Below are 26,927 nucleotides of genomic sequence, written 5' to 3'. Positions count from 1 at the left end.
CCATACCGGTGTATATTAAATATAAGATTGGATCACACCTACAGGCAAGATACTTGCCTTAATTCACAGGAGGATGAGAATCAAAATTCACAGATGGTAAAGAAGGACATAGTGTGTGCCATGACCCTTACCTAAGGGCTTCTGTGAAAAAGTTGTTTGGTGCTCAGGAGGTGCGTGTGGATAAGTGGTTGCACTAGAAAATGCATAACCGTTTTCCCTAACTTAATGACATTCTCAGTGTGATCTAGCATGGTTTCTTCTTCTGTGTTAAGAAAATTCCCTGAGGTGGAAGGATTTTCCATGATCAGGGATACGATCTACCCCCTAGAGCAAGATTTCTTTATGTCACGATTGAGGGACTTCGAGGAGCCTTGAACTCTGAGACAACACAGCATTGCAGTGATTCTGCCATTTGTATCGTGCTGCTCCTTGGGAAAAAAATACTCTCTAGTCACCAGTTATAGCAGATAAAAAAAAAAAGTAAATGATAGAAAACAATAGGAAAGAAGCAATATATTTTTTAAGATATCTGTCTACAAATAGCTGCTATACTGCCCAAAGCTGAACTAATTCTATCTTTACAAAGGAATTTGGGGGAAATGACTGCCATGGTTGCTTCACAGGTGAAGCACCTAATGAGACAGCCTTTTGGGGTAAAACCCAGCCATCTACAAACCTTGTAGGCAAAACCCCTGCCAACATACAAAAAGCAACATAAAAATGTTAAGGTTTCAAAATCAAATGCTCTTTAGTAAGTGGCAAAATTGAGGCTACAACAAACTGAAGTTGATCCTGAAGTACCATGATTTTTAGCCTGTGGTATGTGAACTACTGATGGACTGTAAGGTTTGCAAAAATAGTCACCTGCATTCCTGTAAGTACAACAAAGCAAGCAAAGTGGGGTAAAACAAACTTTGAATGTTTAGGTGTTAAATTAAATGTAAATTAAAACAATTATGGAAATGCTGCAAAAGATGGTCCTAGGATTATTTCAATAAGCTTAGGTTGTCCTTTGACTAAAAACAGAAAAGCACCTTCATGACAATATTTTATATAATATCTCTGTGGCAGAATTAGGGAAAGAAACAGATCTCCTGGAATCAGTCCAATGCCTTAAAAAGAGTGGCTCACTGTTTGCTCTATGTAATAAATGAATTACAGAAAAAATATTATGTGATAGCCTGTTTTCTGCCATACTCAGAGGGTCAGAGTTAATGCTGACATTTTGAGTACAGGAAACTTAACTTAATTAACCTTGTTTTGACTGCAGCAAAATTATGAACAACTGAAAGCAAAAATTTGAAACAGAGAGTATTAATGTTACGTATAAATTTGTTTGTCACTGCCATAAAACAAACAAAGAAAAAGGGATCCTATGTAACTGTTCAGCTGGTAAATTACATTTGCTACCCAATAGATATGCTGTAACTTGGAATGGATCCAAATCTTAGTTTGTTTCCTGGACTAAATGGTGTATGATCACCAATGAAGTGACCACATGCCAATCTTTTTCCTGGCTTTCCTTTTCCCTTAGCTTTGGATGGAGGATCAGAAGTTATGATGGTTTTTCTGTATTGCTTGAGAGCGAGAGGGAGGTCTCTGCAGATCCTTCCCATTGGAAGTGTTTTGTGGAGGCAGAGCACAGGAGCTGCAATTCCCACAGGCTCTGTTACCTTGTACAAAGATTCGCAGGCAGAAGGATATGAGGAACAACATACAAGGAGCTCTTGCTTTTGTTCTGCTAACATTTAGGCAAGCTCAAACTGTATCTCAGATAGACTCATTAGCTCCTCCACTACCCTAGAATATATAAAATTGTTTAACCTACTTTTTTTCATCAATTCCATCAGAAAGGCCACAGTGATAACCCCGGAAATTCCAGACCCTCTGGCACGGATCGTATGAATGTGGAAATCAGCAACCCAGGATTTCATATGTTGCCCTATGAATGTATCTCGAATCTCACCTAAGGAGGCTCTCTCTAAGGTTATCCATTCAGAACTGCTAACCTGAAAATTAACAGTAAAAACCTAGGTATGGTGGTGTTTTTTTTCAGATATCCACTAGCAGCCAAGCTAATGATGAGCTCATTTTACAGAGATCACAACATAGTTGTTGGCTGGTAACTGGTTTGATCATACTTACCTAGGTTTGACTGAAACAAGTAGCTGAGAGCCAAAGTGTCTCAGGTCCCATCACCAATAATGTGAAGCCTTCATTTCACCATCTGTTGTATTTTTGTATGTGACATGGTGACTCTATCGTATAACCACCATTTTATAATGGGCTAAGCTGCTTTATGTTTTGAAATAGTGGGTGTCAAATTCAACTGCTAATTAAGCCATTATATATTTAATGAAATGAAGGCTGTTGATTTAAACCATTGTAAAACAGGTAAGAATACAGCCTTCTATTTTTATGGTGATCGCAATCTTGTTTTTAGTTTTGTGTACATATATATATATGTAAAAAAGAGCTATCACACTTTACTGATGAGCATGCTTCCCATTTTTATATTTCATGCACAAGCTCCTTCCAAATAATTTGTCTGCAAATTTTGATATTAGTATAGTTGCTGCCACTAACTGTGCCCTAGTGGGAATATTTGTATAGTTGAGAGCACATTAGCTTCACATTATCATCTGTGTACCAGTGTGAACCGGTGTCAAGAAATGTGATCTTTAATCTGACTAAAAGCTTTTTTCTTAAACACTGTTTTTTTCTTTTGGAATCAGATCCCTTGCCTCTGAAACCAGAGGAAAACTTGTGTGAATTAAAGCAGAACTTGGACTGCATCTTTAGCATGGGCATGTGTTTCTTTTTTATTATATATGTTTAAGATAAAAAGGGGAATAAGTATAAGAGAATACAAAGGACAATAAAGAGGACATTAAAAAACATGGGAACCTTTGAAATCAGAAATTTTGCAGTTCAGTCACTTAGTCAAATATATTTATAATAAACTACATAGCAGCAGATGAGAAATGGGATTGGAAGGTTTTTATAATGGTTCAATGAGCAGAATGTAGCCATATTTAATCAAAGATGAACATGGACACTCTGCATTTGGTAGAAATAGCAGCTGGTGGTGTTAGGCTTTTGTAATCTAGGATGCTGGAAATAGCTAAGCACGCACCTACTTGTAACTTTAAGGTTATCAACTCAGCCCCCTCTTTATACCCCACATCATAGTACCACCCAGCGTGACAACACTGCTTGCTTTCTTCTTAAGAAAGCTTCGTAACTGCCAGATTTCCTTCCTAGGAAAGCCACAGGTCAAGACTATTTTATTTAGCAAAGTGGTGGTGGGAGCTGGCGTGATCCCTGCTGCAGAGTGCCCCAACAGTAAGCGTCCCTTACAGAATTCATAATATGAAAGAGCCTAGTCTGGAGTGCAAGCACGTTAAAGAAAGCAAAAAGGTGTTAAAAAACTCCTGTACCCTGGCTGACTAGACATCTAGGAGTAAAATAAGTTACAGGTAAATCCTAACCCCACTGAAGTAAGAAAGAGTTTTAACATGGACTTCAAGAGGACCAGGAATTTGTCCATAAGTGAAGAAAGTCTCTGCAAGCATCTGGTCCAGGCCATTTATATCTCATTCCTGCAAGCAATCCTGTTCATAACTAGTTTACTTCCAAGCTGTTAAGTTCCTGGTTCCTGTGTTGAATTTTTGTGTGAATAAAGACTTGACCTATTACTTGAGCTCTGATTTCAATGTGGGTGAGTATTTAAGAGTCTATCACAAGACCACATCCAAGGATTTAATTGTCACTTTGCTTGCCAGTCCCTGCAGGGAGGCTAAAGTGTGTGGGGAGCAAAGGTGTGTATGTCAGTTGTTCCCATGGATAACTGGAAGACCTCCAAAACTCCATAACCATTGATATAACACTATTCAACTATTAAAAATTCCAGTCTGTAAGTGGAAAAAGTATAATTCTCCTCATGTTCCGAACTTAATCTTCTGCCTAAAATACTTGTTTCCCCAAATGAGGTTTCTCTTAAGAGATAGGACACCTTCCCTTTTTTTTCCTTCTGTATTTAATCATTTCATCATCCATTATGTATTCTATCTGCCCTCTTGTGGTTTCCTTTTTGATCTTTCCACTTCTACTTTGCATTTTTCAGAGACTTCTTGACTATTTTATATTTCCTGTTCTCTAAATGTGGGATGAGCTCACGAATCAAGTTTCACCTCACTGTGTATTTTCCTAGTCTGAGTAATTCTGAAATCCATTTTTAGTGTTAGATGAGACTGGGAATTTGTTGCAGCCCTGGAAAGGCATCCAATGTGATGAACAACACAGTCAGTTCTTAGAGTTCTGTTTTCCAGTTGTTCTAATAGTCTGATAGGGGAAAATCCTTTCTCCTAATTCTGGAAATTGCCCATTCTAAGTGGATTTTTAAGGTGTTTCTCAGCTGACTGGTTTCTCTTTAGGGATGATAAATGAGTTTTGAGGGATGCAGTTCTGAGAAAGGTGAAACAATGGAATTAGAGAAAACTGCATGGCAGTCATAGCATTTTCTATTGGAAATAGAGCCTTTAACTAAGAAACAGATTCAATAATCTTTTGTCCTGCATTACTCTTACTCCGATGAGCACTATATCCTAGGGACATTATTGATGTCAATATGGCTGTTTGTTAGAAGATATGCTTTTTAAGGGTGGCTTTGCGTTCACCTTGGCAAATGAAACTCTGTAGTGCAGTAGGAGGGCTGTGGAGTGTGTGTCTGTCCCACGCGGTGGAGGGATGCTCGTCGTATGCCTTGGTGATAAGAGAGAAGCAGTGAGGTCTTCCTCATTGTCCTTTTTTCTTCAGACTGAGTAGTTACTAAATCTCAAGTACAGCCATCAGCACAAAAGGGTGTATTTGAGAGGAGAAGCGCTTCCTGGTGCGCTGCTCTCTGGTCCCAAATATGGATCATGCAGAGAACACAAGGGTCTGCCTGCTGTTTGTTTGTGACTTTGACCTTTTTCAAATGCTTTTCAGATCTAACCCCCCAGGGGTTGCAGCTGGGGTATGTATAGGAATTGGGTGACAGAAGGAAATCAGGTATTTTCCAGCTGTTCGGAAGGAATGAGGTCTCAGTGGTTCTTTTCCAAATACTGCATTGTACAGGCTTTTTTAAAAACACTAGGGCTGTTTGAGGTGTGTGCTGGAATTTGCTGAATGACAAAGGAAGACTAATTTCATCTTTATATTCTTCATATTTTAGTTTCCAAGAGTTTTTTGTTATGATCTACTTCTGAGCTCTGTGTGCCACAAAAAACATGCTGAATGCTGCGAGTCCCTCCTATTCTTTAAGGGCAATGAGTCCCTTTGAGACTCAGGGGAGGCAAAGTGACCCTGTATCTCACTTGCTGAGACTTCTTAAATTTGTGTTTGGGAGGGACTTCAGTGCTGAAAAACCAAGGTGGTTATCGGAAGTTCCCAGGCCACAATGTAGAAAGTGAGAGAAAAAAGAATGGACCACTGCTGCTTTTTGATATTCCTCAGCTTGGAAATGATAATTAAATATCGTAGATAAAAGTAGCCCATAGGCACTTCTATGCTGGTATGAGCTCTCAAAATGGAGAAAGCTGGCTTCCAGGAAGCCCCGGGGCATATCTATTTAGGGAGTTGCAGGCAGATGGAGGGTGCTCATCCCACACTCGGAGTCTACTGGATGCAAGCCAGCTGCGGAGGAGGGCCAGGTACAGCCACTTTAGCACAGTGCTGTGCTTTGGCTAGCACAGAGGCTGTCTGCCTCTGCGACAGCGGACTCGGGGGTCCAGAGAGACTTGTTTCCTTTCAGACGTTCCTCAGGCTGATTCGTTGCTCTCACAGTCACTGAAAACTGTAAATACTCACCATTGGTTACTATATCACAGATCCAAAGCATTTCTTCCCCCCTCACGATTTGTAGTAAATGTGTAGTAAAAATGTAATGCAGACTTACTTTAGGCTGTGACAGAAAACAAAATTGCAGGAGCTCTGCTATTAATCACTTACATACGGAAAGTCATTCTGGCTTCACTAAACATACGTCAAAGGGTGTAAGTAAGAGCTATTCTTCCTTGGAGTAGGAAGTTTATTTATTATAGAGTTTCTCATCTGAGACACTCAATTGAGTGTTGAATTGTGATTTAACACAGAACTTCTGATAACAGAGAAACAATGTTACTGTATTTGCGTTTATCCCTTGCTCTCATAATAAAGTGAATTTTTTGTTAACCCAACCAAGAAAATTTGCCCAAAAGCTGATGCCCAGCCTTCCAAAGGCAGGCATGAGCACAAACAAACATACACTACTGCACCTCACATTTAGTTTAACTTTAGTAAATCATAGGTGGCTGCTATCTGTGATTGTTTATTGTTCAGGATGAGGACTTATATATCTAGCTCCAGAAAGAGAGCACATAATTATTACTCTTACCTGTCTTCCACAAAGCAAAAATGAAATTATAGCATCAGAGAGATACACCCTTCTAAATGAAGCTCATCTGGCTTGAGCTATAAAGTGCAGCTGATTCTATGTACAGACAGATGCTCCAAACGTGTAGGTGTAGGGAAAGAACTGTACCCTCTGTGGAACAAGCAAACAAAAACAAAACAAAAACCTCTTCTGCAGACTTTAAGAAGTTGTTTTGCTCTTTCATGTTAAAGCTTAATTGTTTCTCTCACAACTTAGGGAGCAGAGGGAAGCAAAAGAAAAGCATTTCATCATCCCAGTCTGTTTTGAAAGCCAGTATAACTTAACTTTTGCAAGAAGTAAAAGTTTTTTCTGTTCATTTTAGGATGAAACTTCAGTTTTATGCCCTACTTCTTGCCTCCAAAATATGGCATTTGTTGAGTTTTCTAAACTTTTTCTAATAGTGCAATTTTGCCCTTAACCATAATATTAGAAGCCCACAGAAGCTGTTTATATTATATTATGTTATGTTATATTATATTATATTGCATTGTATTATATTATTCTGTGAAAACTTACCCGTATGTAGTACCTTGAAAATCAATATATCCTGATATTGTTTTCTTCTTTTTCTTTTTTTTTTTTTTACAAAAATCTTCAAGGGGCTCCTTTGAAATGTATCACTTTTTTTTCCATCAGAAGTGAATTGTAGTAATGTTTAATTTGTTCTGTGGCAGTCTTTTGGCTAGGCATATGGTTAGATAGATTGTATAATACACTAAATTATCTTACTGAAAGGTTAGTTATCCTAAGTCATTGCAGAGGGGTAACTGGAATTCCATGTATAGGCTGTGTTTTGTTAAGAAATGCCTGAGAAAAAAATGAAGTATGATATTGCAGGGTAATTTATTGTTCTGTGTTGCACTAGGGCCTGTGTATGGAAAATTAAAGGCTTTTGAACTGGTTATACTTGCAGCTTAGGTTTTCAAATGCAATATTTCTGAGCTTAAGCAGAAGTAATATTTATTAAGAAAATGAAAGCAATTCTTTCATTGTCTGTGTTATGACGCTCATAAGTGCTGACATAAACATTATGACATCACAATGTCATAATTAGAGTTTTATTAGAGTTATATGCCTCTGTGACGGCTGACGCAAATTGTTGATGTCGTGTATACCAAAATGGTCATATTCAGTTAATGCACACTGATGTCAGTACCCAGCACTGGGTTTTTACAAGACTGATTGATAGAGCAGAATCGTCAGATTGTTACAGAATTCATCCGATCTACTAACTGCAGAAGTCTTGCCCTCCTAGGACTTACATATGGAAACAAGAAGTCCTATTGGTGAAGTCAGACTAGACCAGTGTCCCTGGAGTTTAACTGATCTCCAGGTAAGAAAACCACGAACAGTCTAACTGAGAGCAACTCCGATGGTGCATTAGTACCCCAAGAAGCAACAATGTGATACTGTCAGGCCCTCTCTCGTCCATATTACACATATTAAAGTGATATTAGAGTGATTCTACCACAGTGAAATTAAAATAAACGAGTAACTGTCAGTCAGTTTTCATCAGCTTGGACTATTAAGAATATTAAAGACTTTATCATCTGCTAGCCTAAATTGGTATAGGTGTCTTTGGCAGGTCTGCAAAACTTTACACCAGAAAATCTGACCTTTAAACTCAGCCAGCGTCTAATCTAAGTTAAGTAGTGTTTGTTAAACATGTTCATGTAGAACTGTACACTAAGCAAATGTTGAAAACTCCTATTGGAGTTTTTAATAGGAAATGGATGACATCACTCCTCATGTTCAGTGTAGTTTGATATATTTTTGCAATAATAGATGGAAATTAAAAAATATAGCTGTGATCCTAATAAGAGAGTGTTTTAATAAGAGAGTGCTGTGTTTTTTGTGAATTATTTTTGCTTACTGGGATTCAAAAATATCCCAAAAAAATGGTCGAAGACAAGTGGCTTAAAAACAAAGTATATTTTCTTTTTCACAGTTTTTAGGTCAGTTCTAATAATATAAAAAGTAAGTCTGGTAGCTAAAGGGGACTAAGTTGTAGAGCTAAGGTAATAGCCAGTTGAGCCTTCTGCTTGTGGTTTGAGTTCAGCTTGCATCTAGGCAGAGGCAAATGTTACTACATGTGATGGCCCTGAATAAAAACAAAAAGATACCCATATCCCTCTTTTCTTTTCCATTTCTTTGATACTATTTCTAACTCCCAGTTTTTCTCAGAAGCTCACCTCCTAGTGACCTTTCAGTCCTCCTAGATGACTCAGTCCTTCCTCAGTCCTTCCTCAGCCCTAAGCTGAGGAATAATGCAGGACCTTCTACACACATAAAAGGTAGGTTGATCAAGTTATTAGGATCTTTAATATTGTCAGCTTAGCTCTGTGATATCTATTCAGATGATCCTGGGCCAACTCTAAAAGACTGGCAATGAAATGGTTAAATCATACTTTCTCTGTTTTCAAAAAGTTTTAGAACAAGTGGTATGTTGAAACCACTTTAAATCTCACTGTTTGAATATCCACAGATATTCAAACCAGAATCCTTAAGTGTATACAAAATTAAAGCAAAGCTGGTGGAACAGCATTTCTCTAGCAGCTCTTTTCATAGCACATGTAGTGTTTTGTTTTCCCTTTTCACTGAGCGATTTAAAAGTTTGGCAGTAGGGCTTCTTGTGGGCATGTTAAAAATGCAGGTAAAACTATCAAAATGGTAATATTAAACCTTCTTCTCCAGGTGAGAAATAACACCCTGAGTGCTAAGGCACAGCTGTTATTTGTTGCTGTTTTGTTCCATGGAATTGGTCAGAATATTAAGAGATTTTTGCCCCAGGTTAAAATATGAAAAGCGTCGCTTACACCCTAAACTCACAGGTAAGGCTGAGTGCGGCCCCCCAAACAATAATACTGGTGTCCCTAGTGACCTGAAACAGCAAAGCAGATCCTGTCTCTACAGGCTTCCCCAAATACATCACTGGTGCTGTTAAAAGGTCCATGTCTCACCTGGATAGGCCACGTGACCTCTGCCATGTTCATTTTTCTTTCCATCCTTGTAAGAGTCCTATCTTTGAGTCACTTACTTTTCAGGTTATATCAGGTTAACTTGCTTGAATTGCTAAGAGTCTGAGAAAAGTCTAAAGCCACTGAACAAACAAGAGCAAGCAAACTAAAGGATAGCACCAAATGCTAATCTTATTAATTACAGAGCGTGCAAGTGTCCTTGGAAAAGCCATCCTGACAGGGAGCATGGCTGCTAGCAGTTTCAGTAGAAAATCACACAGTGAATGGGCCTTGTAAAAACACTATTCTTTCATCTCAGTGTGTGGTCCCTCCAGGTCAGGTAGCAGCTAAAGCAGATTGCAAAGGAAGGGAGAGTTTTTATTGTGTAATCCCAAGAGGAACTACTAGAAAGCCCTGCCTTGCCTTCAGAGAGAGGAGGAGGACCTCACAGCTGCCTCACACTAAGGAAAGAGAAAGGCATTTTTCTTCCCGTTACTGATTTTAATTCTTGTGGTAAAACTTGGTCATATTGGCAGTGCAGTGAAACAAGCCTGTGACTGTGCTTTTCTCTTTTGGAGTCTTCAGTCTCTAGAGCACCAGCCCAGGACTTTCTTCAGCTGCTACATTCACACAAAGAAACAGTATAAATGAAAACTTGATTGCTGCCAGTCATCAGACCCTCTGAAGGAGCTTCTGTCCTCTCTGAATACTACTGGGCACAAACATCGGTCACTATTGAGTGTTGTATTTTTAATGTTTACCACTGTAAATGCCACAATTTTTGAATAAATAAGGGCAAGCAGAGTAATAACAACTGGACTAGCTACATCAAAGATGTCCTTATTCTTACAAACATAAATCCTGTATCTTTGTATATTTGATCTTGTGCCATTACCTCCATTGGTGAAGACTGATACAATTCTTTTACTCTTAGGCTGGCTCCAAATTACTTACTACACTTCCCAAGAAGATCTGTATGAGTTCTTGCTCTTGTAGGTCTCCCCTTGGTGAATCTTTGCCCAAGAGTAAATTTAGGCAGCAGAATGCCGTCTCAAAACCAAATTCAATGCTAAGTAAGAAGAAAGGGCAACATGGGAGAAGGAGCATGGTCTTGCAGCCATCACCTTCTCCCCCCATCTTCTCTGAAAGAAATCTTCTCAGCCCATCTAGGCTTGGCTCTCCCTTCTGCCCTGCAAAAATGTCTAAAAGAAGATTTCTGCTACAGTTAGCAGGATACTCTACAATACAAGCCATTGTTACTATTCATGCGCCTGTAGAAAGAAGGAAAGAAGAAACTTAACACAGCCCTGTGCCTCCAGCCCCACATGCTGTCCTCCCTGCCTTCCATGTGCAGGTCCAGCCAGATCCACAGACAGTGTTTCTCCTGGCTGACATGGGTACATCCTAAATTAGATACACCACAGTGTTGCAGAAAGGACTAATAAGTGTCTGGCCTCCGCGAATCTTGCTGTTCCTGGTGAGTCAGAGAGCCAGGGTGAGGTATAGGCAAGGCTGCTGGATCTATGGATGTCTTTGAAGAATTCATCTTACTTATTTTAAGAAAATCTAATCTGGGAAGTATGATTTCAAAATGAATATTTTTCTTTAGGAAAAGTAAAGAAAGAGAGAAACAAAAAAACAAAGAATGAATTTGAATTTGCTAAAATCCAAAGATGGGAAGGATTACAAAAAGATAGTTTTCATTCTTTATCAAAATTTAGTCTTACTTTTAATCCTTTGGCCAGCAGTGTGAAGTGCCATGCAGTCTTTTGACTGTAATATGTAAAATACCCTTCCTTCATGTAAGTCTTCAGAATTGTAATATTCAAAAAACAGCCCTGTTATATTCACCTCTCTCTAGCTAACAGTCAAAATACTGATTAGGGATACTGACCCAGAGTCCCCTGTTGGGGATAATGTTGCAACTAAATTGCTGTGTTATAAACAGTTAAAGCAGTCTGCTTCTGCAAGACGATTCTTGCTGGCCTTTCACAAGCTACCCTAGAACAACATTTCAGACAATGCATGCTTCCTGTTTGGGTCCTGAGCAGAAAGGGTCCTAGGGGCCTCGGAGGCATACCAAAAGAGGATTGCCACGGGGTGGCATACTTATCGGTGTGCAGGAAAATGCCTTGGTTATCCTCAGTGGAGAGAGAGAATTTTTTATCAGATGCATTTCAGCAGCTATTCTAGAAAAAGTTTCCCATATTGTTTCCAAGAATTTGCTAGTATTGTTTTGTCAGGTGTTCTAGGAAGATTAAAGTTTAATAAACAAGCAGCTGTTAGATTTAATTTCTTTTAAAGGAAACATTTTTAAAAGGCATGCCTTTTTATGGGGTATCTTAAATTAAAAAAATATATACCTGGAAGTAACACTGAACTATTATGAGTACAAGTGCCAATGCCCTGAACAATCACTGACAACCTAAGTTTGTTTCTGTTGTCCTTCCCCTCCTTTATCAATGCCATATAAATCCGGGGTAAGGTCTAATATGAGACGCGGTATGGAGAGTATAAGGCATTCAGAACTCTGGCACCCTCTGAAATTGTATTATATGGCTTTCTTTGGAGTGAAACTGTTTCTCTTTTGAATACTGAGGGACGGAGAAGAGTTTCTCCTGCCATTGAGTTGATGTCCTTTCTATATCCCATAGACCAAGGTCAGAGCTATTAGTGCAATCTGAATTTTACAAATATAGGAATGAACTTTAGTGCCTCAAAAGACCCTAGATAATAAGAATAGTCTTGTGAGGCACTGGATCGGGACTCAAATATCCTTGTTCAGATCTTAGTTTTATTGTAGTCTTTGTATTTGCTACATTGGGCAAGTCACTGAGAATAGGTATATTCTTATCTGGAGGTGTAATTGCAGCTTAGATTTACTTATGTGGGCTAACTTTAAATTAGCTCATGTAATTGTAACTGTTGGGAATGGCAGCATGAACTTCAGTGTACTGACAAAATCCCTTTTGGTCTGTAGATAGATGTTCGGTAGGTAAAACTTGTGGTTTAAGTATTGTGCTCCACAACCCAAGCAACCTAGCTTGAAGTTTTGATCTAGTTTAGGTTGCAGTTGTAATTTAAGTAGTATTTTACTACTACAATGGATTCTGTTATTTAGTACTGCAGCTCCCAACTGTGTTAGGGAAACATAAATATTATTCTTGCCCAAGTTTTTGTCTGTCTTGTCTGCTTAAATGATGACCTTTCTGGGGCAGGAAATGTCTATTATTTTATGTTTATACTGCAAATAAGGCTTGGATTTTCATCGTAATTTGGAGCGCTTACTGAAGTTATGGAGTCACCTCTTGCCTACATACAAGAGTAAGTTGTTCTATGTGTGTGTTGCATGAAGCTCTCAATGGGACATGGTGCTGGAACTCCCTCCTGCTTGGGAGGGCTCTGACCAAAGGGAAACCTCCAGGATGTTCCTCAGGTTACTTGTGTGCTCTTGCCTGTTCTGTTCTCTTTTTTGTATAGCTCTGAAACCATGCTTTGGACTGTAAGGAAAGGCACACAGACATCCATTTAGTATGGGAAAGAATGTTGCTCTGTTTATATTTGGTGTTCCAGGAAAAATTAATAGTTTGCATCTCCTTGGAAAAGCATGACAACCACACTCCCCTCAGGCAGCTGATAATGACAACTGGCTTCTCTTCCCAACCTTTTTTGCAACATAGCCCTTATATTTATCTTAATCATTAAGTGGTATCTGCGTCTTAGCACAAAGGAATACTTTCACGTAATATAGTTACTGTGACTATAAAGTCATGCAGAGGATATACCTTTTGTCAGGGTAATGTCTTCTTGTCAGTAGCAATGCAACATGTGATTCTTGGTTATTTGGAAGCATGTACATCTTGCAGGCTTGTGAATATGAAAAAAATGTTGTTTTCTCTTTTTAGTTCAAATTGAATGCAGATTTTAAGGAAAAATAGCACAAGATGAATGTATGACCAATGAGAACACTGAGAACTTGGGACATGACCAGTTCTGTTGACGTTTTGTATTTCAGGGCTTTTGGAGGGTGCTTCTGAGAGAAGGGAAAATTTATGGCATACTCTTAAAAAATGTATACATATATGGGGAGAAATGGATAGATACATTTTTTCACAGGAGTACTGTTTACTTCTACTCAACTGTCCTCCAAGCATCCTTTCCCTTAATGCCTCATCTAAGTTCACCCATCTTCTAATTCCCCCTCTGTGCCATAGAAACTCACCTTAGCCACCCTCCTCCTTTAAATATTCATAATCATCACTATACTTTACATTTTTTCTTCCCATCACACAAAATCAGCATATTTACTTCTCAGCTCATTCTCTTCCAAGCCCCTGGTTTCTATCTTCGTACCTTGAAAGTCCAAAGTTTTCTTTCCTTCCTCCACCCTCCAAACCACACAAAACCTTCGTCCTTTCTGAGGAGAGCTCCCCAAGCTCTCTGCCTTCCTCTCTTTCCTCCTTGGTAATTAATTTTGGGTTTCCTAGCCAAAGAAAAGGAAACTAGAGCGTTGGCTGCACCTTGCAGTGGAAAAGTGATCTACACAGTTAATTGTCTGCTTTCTATTTTAATTGAAATGGAAAGGTTTACAGTTCAAACCAAAAATGCGTGCTGTTCCTAATTATTTACCCAGTCAGATTACCTTTATACGTACTAGTGCAGTTAACATTAATTAAGAAGAAAAATAAAGTAAAAAGCTACCATTTCCACTTTTGATGAGAACAAGGATTCAGAAGTATTAGTGTCATAAATCATGTGAGACAAGTGAAAAGCCTTATTCAATACATTATAATGTTGTAACTTTGCCACTGGAAACAGTGGCCTAGCTAAGTACAGAAGTCTGGGTGGCCCACAGGTTATGGTAGCTGGGCAATGACAAAAGATCTGACTTTATAGCAGGTTGTTTGTATTGCAAATGATTTAGAACAGACTCAGATTTGGGCAGGCCTGGGTCATATTGAGTGAGCTGGTGTCCACCCATGGCTGCACCATGGGTTAGAAGGATTGGCAAGTACATAGGTTTAATAGAATGTTTCTGATGAAGCTATTATCCAAAACAATGGCAAATTTGCCAGGTGTAACACGTTTCAGCTTCATGAAAAAAGCTGTGCTTTATACTATTACTTTGAACTATTATTAGTTCTATAAATTGATTTGCACTGGCAGATTCAGTAATGCCATATTATATTAAGTCCTTGGACATCGTATTTTTAAATGAAATTCTAGAATGAGAGGCCTTACTCAACGGTCAGTTGTTTTAACTGCATCTACTATTTTTTTTTCTTTTTTTAAGTAGTCCGGAAATAAGAAAATTGCACTGCAATACATTGATGCTGCTGGAAAGAAGCACCGAAGATCACACACCAGGAATATGTGTTGCAGTTTTCTTCAGATGATAAATTCTAAGCATATTGTCTCTACTTTCCCACCTACCTAATATGATGTCCTTATTACTCTTAACAGCTTATTAAGTTTGTTATGCTATTTCAAAATAGGTAGAATGAATGCATCTTAGGAATGTCCATAATTTTGAATATTTTTTCCTCATACTTTAAACCTTTAGATCAACCATTATTTTACACAAATCTATAGAATGGTTATAAAATAATGACTTAGGGCTAAGTCCTAGAGTCAAAATTTCAAAATACTGAAACAAATGAACTGCAAGGTCTGTTTTGTGTTGTTTTTCTCTCTATAAAGCAAAGTAGCAAATTCTTTTGTTTTTTGTGCTTGCATTTACAAGTCTGAAGCCAGCAATACATTTTTTTCCTTCTTTCCTTCTATCTCTTTTTTATTCCTGAAACTTAAATGAGAGCACTGAATAAAAAAATCTGAAAGTAGAAGGAAATATTTCCCCTCCACATTTTGTCAAAGCATGTAAAATTTCAGACAAATTTTATCCCCAAAGAGTTCTTTTCTTCAAAATAGGCATTTATTAAATATCTTTGTTGTATCAGTCTTAAACATAGTACAGCTATAAAGCTTCTATTATAACTAAACAGTTAAATCTTGACAGTGTTATTTTAGATGAAACTTATCTGCAAAGCAGAAACAGAACTTACAGGAAGTTGATGGTCTTCTCCACTGATGATGACCCAAGTTAACTTGTTTTACTCTCTGTTGAGAAGACTGAGCATTCATCCTGTCAGGTCCTGTAGCTTGGCACAGGAGGCAGTAACCTGCAGCTGAAAGGCAATAATTAACAGGTAAAAATATTAATTTCATACATTGTTCCAAGTTGTCACAGGTGCGCACCTGTCTCCTTGTCTGCCTTTTATTTTGCTGACTGCAATTTGCTGGGAAAAATGATGTTGCTTGCAATTAAACTAAGGAAGAGCCTGACTTTTACATTACAAAAACTTTTTTTTTAAAAAAAGGCTTTTTTGTTTTATAAAAAAGAATCCTGGTAACGATGTGACCCTTTGTTGTGTCTTAGTATATAAATCATGACCTGCACCAATGAGCATTTTGAACAAACAAAACAGACTCACCCCAAAATTGAAAAAAAAAAAAGAAAAATACTCTGTTATAGAAGAAAGTAGTGCCTTAAACTGTACATTACTACTGGGTGTTTATTGCAACTTCCTGAGATGGGTTCACACAGGAAGAGTTAACACTTGCAATATGAGGTAGAAGTGGTAATCCCATTGCCCTGTAAAAATCATCTGTCTTTACATTACCTGTGCAGGTTATCCCAAGAGATGAAAAAGTTCTGATTGATTGAAAACGCTACCCCTATTGTGCACATACCTTACTATATTTCTTCTCTGGATCAAACGCATGACCAAGGTGACCTGCTATCAAGCCCCAGCTGAGTGCTGGTGGTTGTCCTTGTGCATGCCACAAGCCCACGGTGCACGCAAGGCGACATGCCTCAGCTCAAGCCTCCTCCAGCGAGGGCTGAGCTCAGTTGCACTGTGCTGCATTGGCTGTGGGCTAGGAGCGTGCATATAGGTGATCAGCAAAGTTCTGCTATGTGCAGTAACTTGCTAAATCCTCCTAACGCAGTTGTATGTTTGACTACTGATTAATTACTTCTGTTTTGCTTCTTGTGTATTGAGGAAGACAAATGCAGCATTTTTCAACTATATATATCTATAACTATATAAGATAACTATATTAACATTAAGCTATCATCAAAAGATAAATTTTATAGTTCACATAAGGAAAGGTGGCATCAGTGTTGCCCACTCATTCTGCAACCTTTATTTCCTATTATTAATTGTGCAAACTTAATGATAATTTTCTTTTCTAAAGAAAATAGGCTTCTAGTGAACAACACTGGTCAGCCCTCTGCTGGAAAGAGGACACAGCAAAAATCCAAACCTCCATTTTGTATTTCTTGCCTAAAACCATCCTATTCTTTTCACAGAAAGTAATCCTGTTATAGCGGCTGAAAGGTGCCCATGTCCCATGCAGAGACAATACTGGTTTTTTGCATCTACTACGGTCTGCTAAGGCAGCTCACCAAAATGTTGTTCTCCTTTGCTCTGTAGTTTGGCCATGGAGCTTAGCCAAAATCTGCATCCTTTTTTAGCCATTAAATACCCCATCTGTTGACATATGTCTGAAGTATTTACAGTTTTTGCATGACCAAAATTTTTCAAGCTTAACAAAACCCACGCTTCTCTGTAGTGTCTATGGATTGTCTAGGTCTAACATTTCAAAGGTTTGCAGGATCTCCTTATGTTTGAGAAGATACAAATAGCATTCAGGTTAATTAACGTCAGCTTCAGATAGATTTGCTCTGCTATTGGCTTTCTCCATGTTCTTAATTTCAAGGCATTAAGCTTTCCAAAATAAATGTATCCATTTGTGCTAGTAGGAGGGGAGAAACTTCTTCCCATTTCTCACTAAAGAGGAATTGTTTTAGTTCAAATGATTATTTTGTTGTTAAGAAAGTGGTGAGGAAGTGAAACCCGTGTTGTTGCTATGATGGACTAAGGATATGAGAGAGGCAAGACTGTGTGAAGTGGTAGATTAGCAACTGGTATAATACAGTTACCACACTTCCCTGCAAATTTTCTTGAAGATGTGAGGTTTGCTTCCTTTTGTAGCACCATTTAGGACAGAGAAGCCTTTCCATATAAGAAAAAAAGTTGCAATTCTTGAGCCTGTTGGCATATCTGAAAGTCTTGTGTTCCAACAGTGAGAGCCTAGCTCAAGACAGAGGGCTGGGCAATCTTGATTCTGGGTAGAGTAGATGCCAGGCCAAATCTCATCATAATGAAAACCAGTTTGGAAGCTGTTTCCAATTATGGCAGCTGCCATTGGACCATGTTCGTCTCCCTGCCCGCACCCCCCCCCCCCCCAAATCACAGAAGAGTGGGGTTGTCGCTGCAGCAGCTCCATATACCCAAAAAATCCTGATGCTGTGGTGATCTCCCCACAGCATGGGAGGAAGCCTTCTCCTGCTGGTGAAGCCCTGAGCCCATATTTGTAATCCTGACTTGCAACCAAAAGGTTACTTAGGAGGCAAGTGCTCCGGTTTCCCAAAAGCAGGCTTAAAAGGCTGTAGGGTATATTTTCAAAGCACTGCGCAGAATTTCAGCCATGTGACTCATTAATGTCAATGGGAATCATGTTGTTAAAACTTTGTGCAATGCTTTGAAAATATATCCCTATATGTCAATTCTCCTTTCTAGGCAAAATTATCAAAACCAGACCTTGTGAAACATTTTTTTAAAAGAAATTTCTCGGCCTTATATGCTAATAAATCAAGAGTTTAGCAGGCTTGATCTGCTCTCGTTCCTTCCTCCTCCCTCCCCGCTTTCCATTTTATCATTGACTATGATTTTATACAGAATTATAGTAACATATAGTCTTTGCAGATGTTGCCTGGGGGAAGACTGCTAGAGTCTCAGAGACTGGACTGCAAGCTGTGTGAAAAGGAAGGATTGTAGTATAAAGGGATAATAATATTTGTTACACCATTTCAGCTATAAAGCAGAATCAGTAAGGAAAAACACAAATATAGCCTTTTTTATGACTGTGTTCATTAGCAAATGATAACAAATCATTCTTTGTTAGTTTAAAAAATGATTTTGCTGCAAGTATTTGCATTTAATTTTTCGGGATAACCTTGGGATCTGCTAACAACAAAATATAAGATGACAGTAGCATGTATTTAGCAAAAAAACACTAATATAATGAGATCCCTGCTTTCACAGGAAGAATTATGCTTCCTTTGATTCTACTGAATAGAGAGGGAATTACTCTGAAAAGCTTTTAAGCTCAGAACTACAACAGGAGGATGAACTGTGTATTGCTATTATCTGCATTTTGTATATGTTCAGAACAGGCTGTTACGCTTTTGGTCCTTCCTCCAGAATTTAGAGACATCTCCAACATACAGTTTATTACTTGTTCAGCAAAAAGGTGCATCATTGTTATAAGCTCCAGAGATTTTCATCTTTAGATCACCAGTTCTTATCTGCCCTTGGAAACATGTCTTAATTTGAATTAATCCCTGGAATAAAATGATTGCTGTCTGTATGGATAACATATTATATGCTTTTGTAATTCCAGTTCTCAGTCCACAGATGTTCTATCCATAATCGCTTTTTTACAAGTCTCAGTAAAGATAGACTAGAATTATGCTCTCTTTTCATTCGGAAGTCACTGCTATGGAACAGTTTTGAGATAGTGTTGTCAAAAAAGCTTGTACGCTCCTGCTCTGTGACTGCACATGGCAGCTAGTAGGCAATCAGAGAAGGAATTTCTCTTAGAAAACCTGAGTTGAAAAGAAAACAGATCTTTCTTCATGACTGCTAAATAAGAAAATAAGAAAATGCCAGAATTCTCCAACTGCCTCAACAAAGGTAAATAGAAGTACTCCTAGAGAGAGTAAACAAAGTGCACTCATCCACTTACCTGTTTATTTTTATCTTCATTCCTCCTTTCCAGAAAGAAATTCATTTTTGTCAAGTCTGCTATGTTCCTTGCTTCTCGAAGCTATTACCTGAAAGAGTATGACCATTTTACTGAATGATAATTCTGTTTAATGATGTCCTTCTATGTTCCAAGCACCCACTGTTTATGTAGCTTAAAACATGCTCCCTCTACAACTCTGCAGAAGATGGCTTAGTGCCATTGAAAAGTGGATATCTGGTTTCTAACACCAAATACAAGGATGCCACAACTATTGCTTGAGAGACAGGTTTGAGTACATTTTCTACTAGTAGCATTTCCTCCTATTTTTGTTTAGTACATCTTTTTTCTATTTTTTTCTGGGAATGAGAGCTGTTCTGTTATTGTAGTAGTCTATGTAATAAAATTGCAACAGAGGAATACATGGTTTTTGTCTTAGAAAATCACATTCCTGGACACAAGATGGTGTTTAAAAGCTTTTTAATATTTTTTCCCTGAAATGTTTGGGAAAGTCTACCTTCTGGATTATCTAGTAGTGTCATACTGATTTTGGGGAAGACACCAGGACATTTTTAGGGAGTATGTCAGGGAATATAAGGTTGTCATTGAAAAAATTGTGACTCTGTTCTGTACCTGTCATTCAAAGAGTAATGCTTAGTAAAACCTGAGTTAGAAGAGTTGGTCGGATTTGTAGTTTTGTCTGATGGAAAGCATAGTCGGTAGCACTTATTTCAATGTAAACAGTAGAAATGAGAGAGAAAGTGAGAGTCAGTTGAAAAGGCTGGTGTATCTTCAAAAAGATGTCTGGAGATTCACTATGAAAACTTCAAATTCAGCTCAAGCTCAACAAAGAAGGGCTCTTATGCCTTTTCCCCTTCTTCGTCTCAATTGTTATTGATAGGGGAGCTGAAATATTTTTTCTGTTTCCATAATAATTCTTCTCTGTAGAGCTCAAAGCCCTCTAGAAGGGTGATTGTGCTTTATGAGTTCTGTTAGGCAGGTGGAAAAACTGGCACACAGAGAGGTCCACCTTTCTCTGGTGCTGGCCCTGCCGCCAGCATCTTGGTTCTCAGACTTTCTGATCTCAAAAGGCTTCCATTTTGTTCTCTGTCGAACACCAAAAGCCCTTACAGAGATTTTTAAAGTCTTTGTTTTTGGATACCATAGTGATAAATGAAATATAAAACTTCAGTGAGAGAAAGAGTGCTAAGAGTTTCTAAAAGTTAGATTTTTTTTTAAGGTACCAATAAATTGTAATAGATTTCTATACACAAGGCAGTAAAGTCACTTTTCTAGAGTAAGTTGATGCACTGAGAATCTCATTACAATCTTTACCATTTTGATTACTTAATCTTACTAAAACACTTTCTACATTGAGAATAGGGAATTCTCTTTCTGTGACAATATTGCTAATTACTTTCAGCTGTGTGCTTTCGACTGGAACATGATAGAGAACCTTTAGAAATGATAACAGTAAGATTCGAGACTGTAGAAACAATTAAAAAACATGAACAATTTTATCCAACAGATTTTCATTCTCTCACCAGGTATACATGCTGCCTCACTGTCTCCTTTTCCAAAGATGTATCATTTCAGTCCCTCATACTCAAAGTAAAGCCAAATCTCTGATTCCACAGTGAAATCCTAGGAAAGCCATATTCTGTCTAATTAGGCCTATTTAGTAAAATCAACAAAATAGTTTCTTTAGTCTTTCCTGGGGTTAATGGCTCCCTGCTTCTTATTTATTCTTCCTCTGATATAACATAGAAGTTGGAAATTCATACTTTATTTTGAGTTTGTCCTCCACTTGTCTAGCTGTTGGAAGACGCAAAAAGTCTTTTGTGTTTGTCCTCTGAGTTTAAAGACATCTTTTCTACTAACACCTCTGAGAACATGTTGGTAACTCTTATTCTGTTACAGCTGTACTGTTTTTCCTTGGATCTGGAGATGTTACAACCAAATTTCTCCACATAATGTGTGACTGGGCTGATACAGAAATTGAATAAAAGCATTGAGGATCAGAACGGCCCAGTTACCCAGGAGTTTACTATATAATATCTGCCCAAGTCATTAACCTACACCAGACTCCTCTTTTTTGGGACTTTTAGTTTCTAAAGAGAAAGTGGAGGCCTGGCATATGATCCCCAGGTTGACATAAGAAATCTGTGCACTCTTGCCCAGAGTGCTTTGGAGGTCTCATGACTATCGCTCTGTGACTGGAGAACAACTGAACTGCTCACGTACATGCAGCAGCTTGAAGTGGAGATGCCAGCTAAGCTAAGCAGTTTGATCAAAATCGTGGCCGAATCAGGCACTAGAGTAGCAGGCTGAATGACTGACACAAAACCGTTCAGTGATAACCCCTGAATTCTATATTCTAACCTATTCATAGAGAGAATTCTATTAGGTACTAAGTTAAATCAACTTGTTTATAGAGAAAATAACCAGAAGGGAAAACCAGCTTAAGATTAGTCACCCCTCTGGCAAATTCAATTTAACCTGGAAAACCTGGAAAATACAGGCATGAGGCTTGCATACCTGGAAGCTTAGCACCCCACAGACCCGTGGGTCTGCCAAGGTCTGGCACTTTGCCTGGGCTAATAAACTCTCTGACAATCAGGAGCACAGGGGATCTGTGTGTGGAGATACCCTTGTGGCTCGTGTCTGGCCAAGGCCAATGATGGTTCAGGTTCAGTATCGTGTGAGAGCAGCTGCTCTGCGGCTGGACCTAGTCCCAGAGCTGGCTCAAAGTTTCTCAGCAGGGTAATGACTCAGTCTTGTAGGGGTGGCTGAGAAATTTTGTAGCAGGTAAAAGAAAGTGGGGGAAGGAAATAGGGTTGGGAACAGCTGGTAGGGGTTTTGTAGTACTGTTTGGTGGGGGGCTACAAAATTTTGCATTGTGGTTTTGCTGGGGGAACAGGCTGGCTGGAGTCAGTAATGTTCTGGTGGAGGAGCCCAAGAGGGATTTGGAGGTCTAAGGGATGCCTGAGAAGCTGAGGCTTTCTCTTTCCTCTTCCACTTCTGAGATCCCCCTTGCCACTGTGTTTCATGAGTGTGGAGCCTCGTCCTCTGTAGCCCATCCTCTGCAAGGATGGCAGGTTCTGTGTCCTCTCCACCTCCAAGGCAGTCACCTGCCGCAAGCCCTCCCTGCAGAGGCAGTGAGGCCGGGGAGAAGAGTCAGGGGCAGCACAGCTCGTTTTCCAAGCCGCTGCTGGGGGCCTGCAAGAGGGGGGAAATTCTCCTTTCAGGAGGGGGGTCCTTTCTACAGCGACAGCCATCATCCATACATTGTCAGGACACCAAAACCAGCCAAAACTGTAGCAGAGGCTGTGCCACGTGCAAGGATGAGCTGCTGGGCAGCGCGCACTGTGCACCTCGGCCCAGCCCCAGCGCCACAGAGGTGCCTGGTGCCTGGGGCTCGGGGCAGTTTCCTCTAGTTATATTTTTTCTCTCAATAGTAACTTATAAAAGAAAATGGCGGGGCAGACAATCCCTGTTGCATAAATGGTTTCAAAGCCTGGTGAAAAGTGACAAAGTAATTACTGTTGGTGCAAAGTTTTGTTAAGCAAACTTTAGTGCCCCTTTAGCTGCAAAGCATGGTGAATGAAACTCAGCCCTTTGGGAAATATGAGCACAAGATCAGTGGGCCATGGAAATCCCTCAGTGGCTTTAGAAATAGAGTTTAAGATGAAATGTCACTTCACAAATAGATACTATCTTAATTTCTCTTTTTTATGTCTTTTGCCTATGTTGTTGTGTCCTTCACTTCTTTCCACTTTCTTCCGTTTGCTACTGCTTGTGCTGTTAGCTGTGCTGTTGCACCTGCTGACTTTCCCCACCTTTGCTTTCCCAGATGATCAGTATTAGAGATCTGCATGATGCTTGCTTACAAATACAAAGAAACATTGATTTTGCTATTAGTTGCTAAGGTACAAATAGATTCCAATTCTCATGAAGGCAGTTTTCCCACCTACAACTCACTGCGAGACAATGCTACTAGTATTTGAAATAATGAAGGCTTTGGTCTGGTCTCTATCACTGTATGAATTGAGCTATACAATTACATTTATTTTATTTTCTATTTCAGTTTTTCTGTGTGGGCGTTAATTTTACCAATCTGTTTTTGTTTCAGGTACCTCTAAGTACTGTTTCCAGTAATGTTATTACATTTAAGTTCTTTCCCCGTATTTCATCAAAACTACCAGCCAGAAGATCAAAAGCTTTTCTGTGCAAAACAGATTGTTTAAACAGCTGAAATACTTCTTACATGTGTCTGCATCTACTGTATATTTCTATGAAGTACTAAGTATCACACATTTAGGCATCTGCCATCTTAGAATTGATTTCTGAGTAATGGATGTGAACAAGTCAGCTCTTCAGATGGCAACTTTCCATAACTGTATTCAATTTTGGGAGTGCTGTTATTTGATATAACTCTTCTTTCTGGTAAATTTTATTTCCAAATTTCATTTTCATTATGTTTCTTTTTATACCATTTCCATTATCTATCCCAAGGGAGAAACCAAGACAAGTACTTTTGAAATAATAATAACCCAGAAACTACATTTGTATTCTTTTAAAGTTAAGATTTATATCCTCTCTCACAAATTATGGGAATTCATAACAATAGGCTCATCTGAGTTCAAGATGCATGGAAAAACATTCCATTGACTTCAGAAAGTTTTGAATCAGGACTTGTACTATGTTCTTTGTAGTATCAATGAAGCATTTGTGCTTTAAAGTATTTCTATAAAATTTTTATCTTCCATTTGTCTTTCCATTTCCTGTCTGAATTTTTCTGAATTTTTGGCTTCAGGGAGTTCCACAGACTAATTATACATAATTAAGATAGAGAAAGTCCACTCATAACAGTTTTACAGTTAATATCTTTTATTTTTGCTGATTGCCTACTTTTTCTTGTATTATGTAAACTGAAGTTTATATTCTTTTTTTCTAGACCGCTAGCATTTTCTAAGGATGCCTTCTAATTGGTTTTCTCTTTGAAGTAGACAACTCCAAAATTTTTAAACTCTCTTTATATGACATCTTTATTCATGTCCCTTTACACTTCCATCTCTTAATTCCCTTTGGTTTTGCAATACCTTGACTGAGATAGTGTTCATGGTACTGACTGTATTTGCACAGGGGCATGAACTACTGTTATAAATAATGGCATCAGTTATTTGGCAACATTTCTCATCCCCCCTTTTTTTGCCCTCTTACCTTTCATTTTCTTTTTTTGACCTTGTCTGGGCATTGGAGTGACTCGGCTGTCCAGGGCAATGTCTGGGTCCCTCTCTTTAAATAAAACTGTTAATTTAGAACCCAGTAGTGTTTAGGGAATTATTTTTATGCCTGTGTACCCACAGATGGTGGGTTCTCTTCCAGAATTCCTTGATCTCTCTTTTACTGACCACTTAAGAGACTTCAGAATCATTTTAAATATTTCTCACAACCAGTCAATATACCACTTGAGCTGGTAGGAAGAACTTACGCCAGAGAGAGGAAACATTTTCTGTTCTCCGTAGACTGAAAGTTTTCTAACAGCAGTATGTATGCGGGTGGTAGTGCTGTAGTCAGCTCTAATTTAGTAAATTGTTTTCTGAGATGTTAAAATACCCCTTTTTTAGGTCAGCATTAATTCATTTTCAAATTAAAACATTTAGTTTATTGTTCTCCTGTATAGGCATTAATTTCAAAATTCTGATTTTTTTTTAAAGTTTGCTGGCAAGAGAGGGGGAGGGAAAAAAGACACCAGGATTTGCAGGTCTTTATGTGTGTGCCTGTGTCTATAATTAAAATAGACCAGAGAAAGTCTTTTTTCATTTTGTCCAGAATATGGGGGAAACAACTTCTGTTCAACTGAAAGTACAGTAACTAAATTGCATTCCTGGAGGGAATTTCTATTCCCAATGCTTAACCTTAGGAATGCGTAACACACCAATTCCCTCTCCTAAAGCAGGAATTTTGTCATTAACCTTTTTTTGGGAAAAAGAACAAGCTCCTTTGTCATGTATGCATTTGCTTACTGAACTCCTTTAAGCATGAACAGTCCTTCTCCGTGCCAGTGGTGAGACTTGTGTTGATGTCAGTGGAGTACGGCAATGCCCTTCTAACTGTTTGACATTATTGGGCATTTCCTGAAAACATGATAAGAGTAAATTGCATAACCTTTCCAACAGTATGGTATTGAATTGGGTTAATGAAGAGTTGCACTTGCTGATCCTAGAGGCCAACTTCTGATCTCGGTTAAAGCAGTTTAAATTTTCCCTGAAAGCAGGTCAGCTATTTCAGATTTACATCAATGCAGCAGAGCAGTTTTTGGCTGCAGGTCTGAATTTGGCTGACACGCTTTAGTATAATGAGTTGCCGAGACTACAAAAATAATAGCAGATGCTTTACCACTTCTTTAACCAAAAGAGTTTGGGATGCTGGTTTCTTTAAGAGTAAAATAATTTGAAATATGTTAGAAAACTCATTCGTCTTATCTGGCAGAAAAAAAAATCATAACATTTTAGCTTGGATCTGCTATTAGTGACTGATAGGTCAGCTTCATTTAAGGACTAAGCTTGTCAAGCTTCTTATAACTTGGCCATAGGTTTTGGAAGACATCTGCAAATCATTGCATGAATCAGAAAAGTACAAATTCACAACAGTTCTACTCTCTTGAGTTGCATCTGATATTTCCTGTTTTTTAAGGTTTCCTTGGTATCGGACACATAGGCTGCTAAACACCAGCTGCTCCCAGTGACTCAGATCTGCAGACCTTTGATCAATTTATCTTGTCATCATTAATCAATTTCTTGATACTGGAAGGGGGATGTTATCATTTTTGTGAGTATAAATATTCAGCAAACATCCTCTGCATTTCTGTGCAGTACAGACTTCAGTGTGTCCCGTAGCTTGGTATCAGTTTCCATTGTACCAAATCCTATCAAAGAAGCTCTTAGCAATGTTTTATTTTGAACCTAACATATTGTCAGTAATGGTTTGGATTTGGAGCTCTTTGACTAAACCGGGCTGTTTTTTTAAAACTTTTTTTGATTTGTAGACCTGCAAATATTGCCAATTAACATGGAGATCCCTGTACAGCAAGACTGATTTCCTTCACTACTGATTTCCTTCAGAATCTTTTTGCATACTTCAGGGATCTGTGGGTCATGCACAAGAAACATTTATATGGAAAACGTGTATGAGACAGGTAGACTGTGACTGCTATGTATGTATATGTATGTATATATATATGTGTGTGTGTGTGCCCCCATATGTATACATGTACATTTAGTCTCTCTGTTGATTGTGTGTACTGCATGAGACTTGGTAAATTCCAAGAGACTCCTGAAATTTGTAGTGGTTACATGCAATAGAGGTATCAGTGTGCATGTTAAACTTACTGCCTCCTCCAGCCCTGAATACATGTTCATTGCAGCTGTTTGGGTTATGTCAGACATGATTAAGAGGGGCAAGGGTGGGTGGAATCATTCTGTCTGTCTGCCCATAAATCTATTTATCCAGCATTCACACTTAATTGAGATAAAGACAGCCAATTTGCCCTGTGGTATTTTAAAGTTCCCTATACCAATCTAGACCACTGCATGATCTGCTGGCTGCTGTATCTACCCAGTGTCTCTTTTTCTAGGTAAGCC

The sequence above is a fragment of the Apteryx mantelli genome, chromosome 2, assembly GCF_036417845.1.
Source record: "Apteryx mantelli isolate bAptMan1 chromosome 2, bAptMan1.hap1, whole genome shotgun sequence".
Classification (NCBI taxonomy): domain Eukaryota; kingdom Metazoa; phylum Chordata; class Aves; order Apterygiformes; family Apterygidae; genus Apteryx; species Apteryx mantelli.
Note: the sequence above shows the minus strand (reverse complement) of the source record.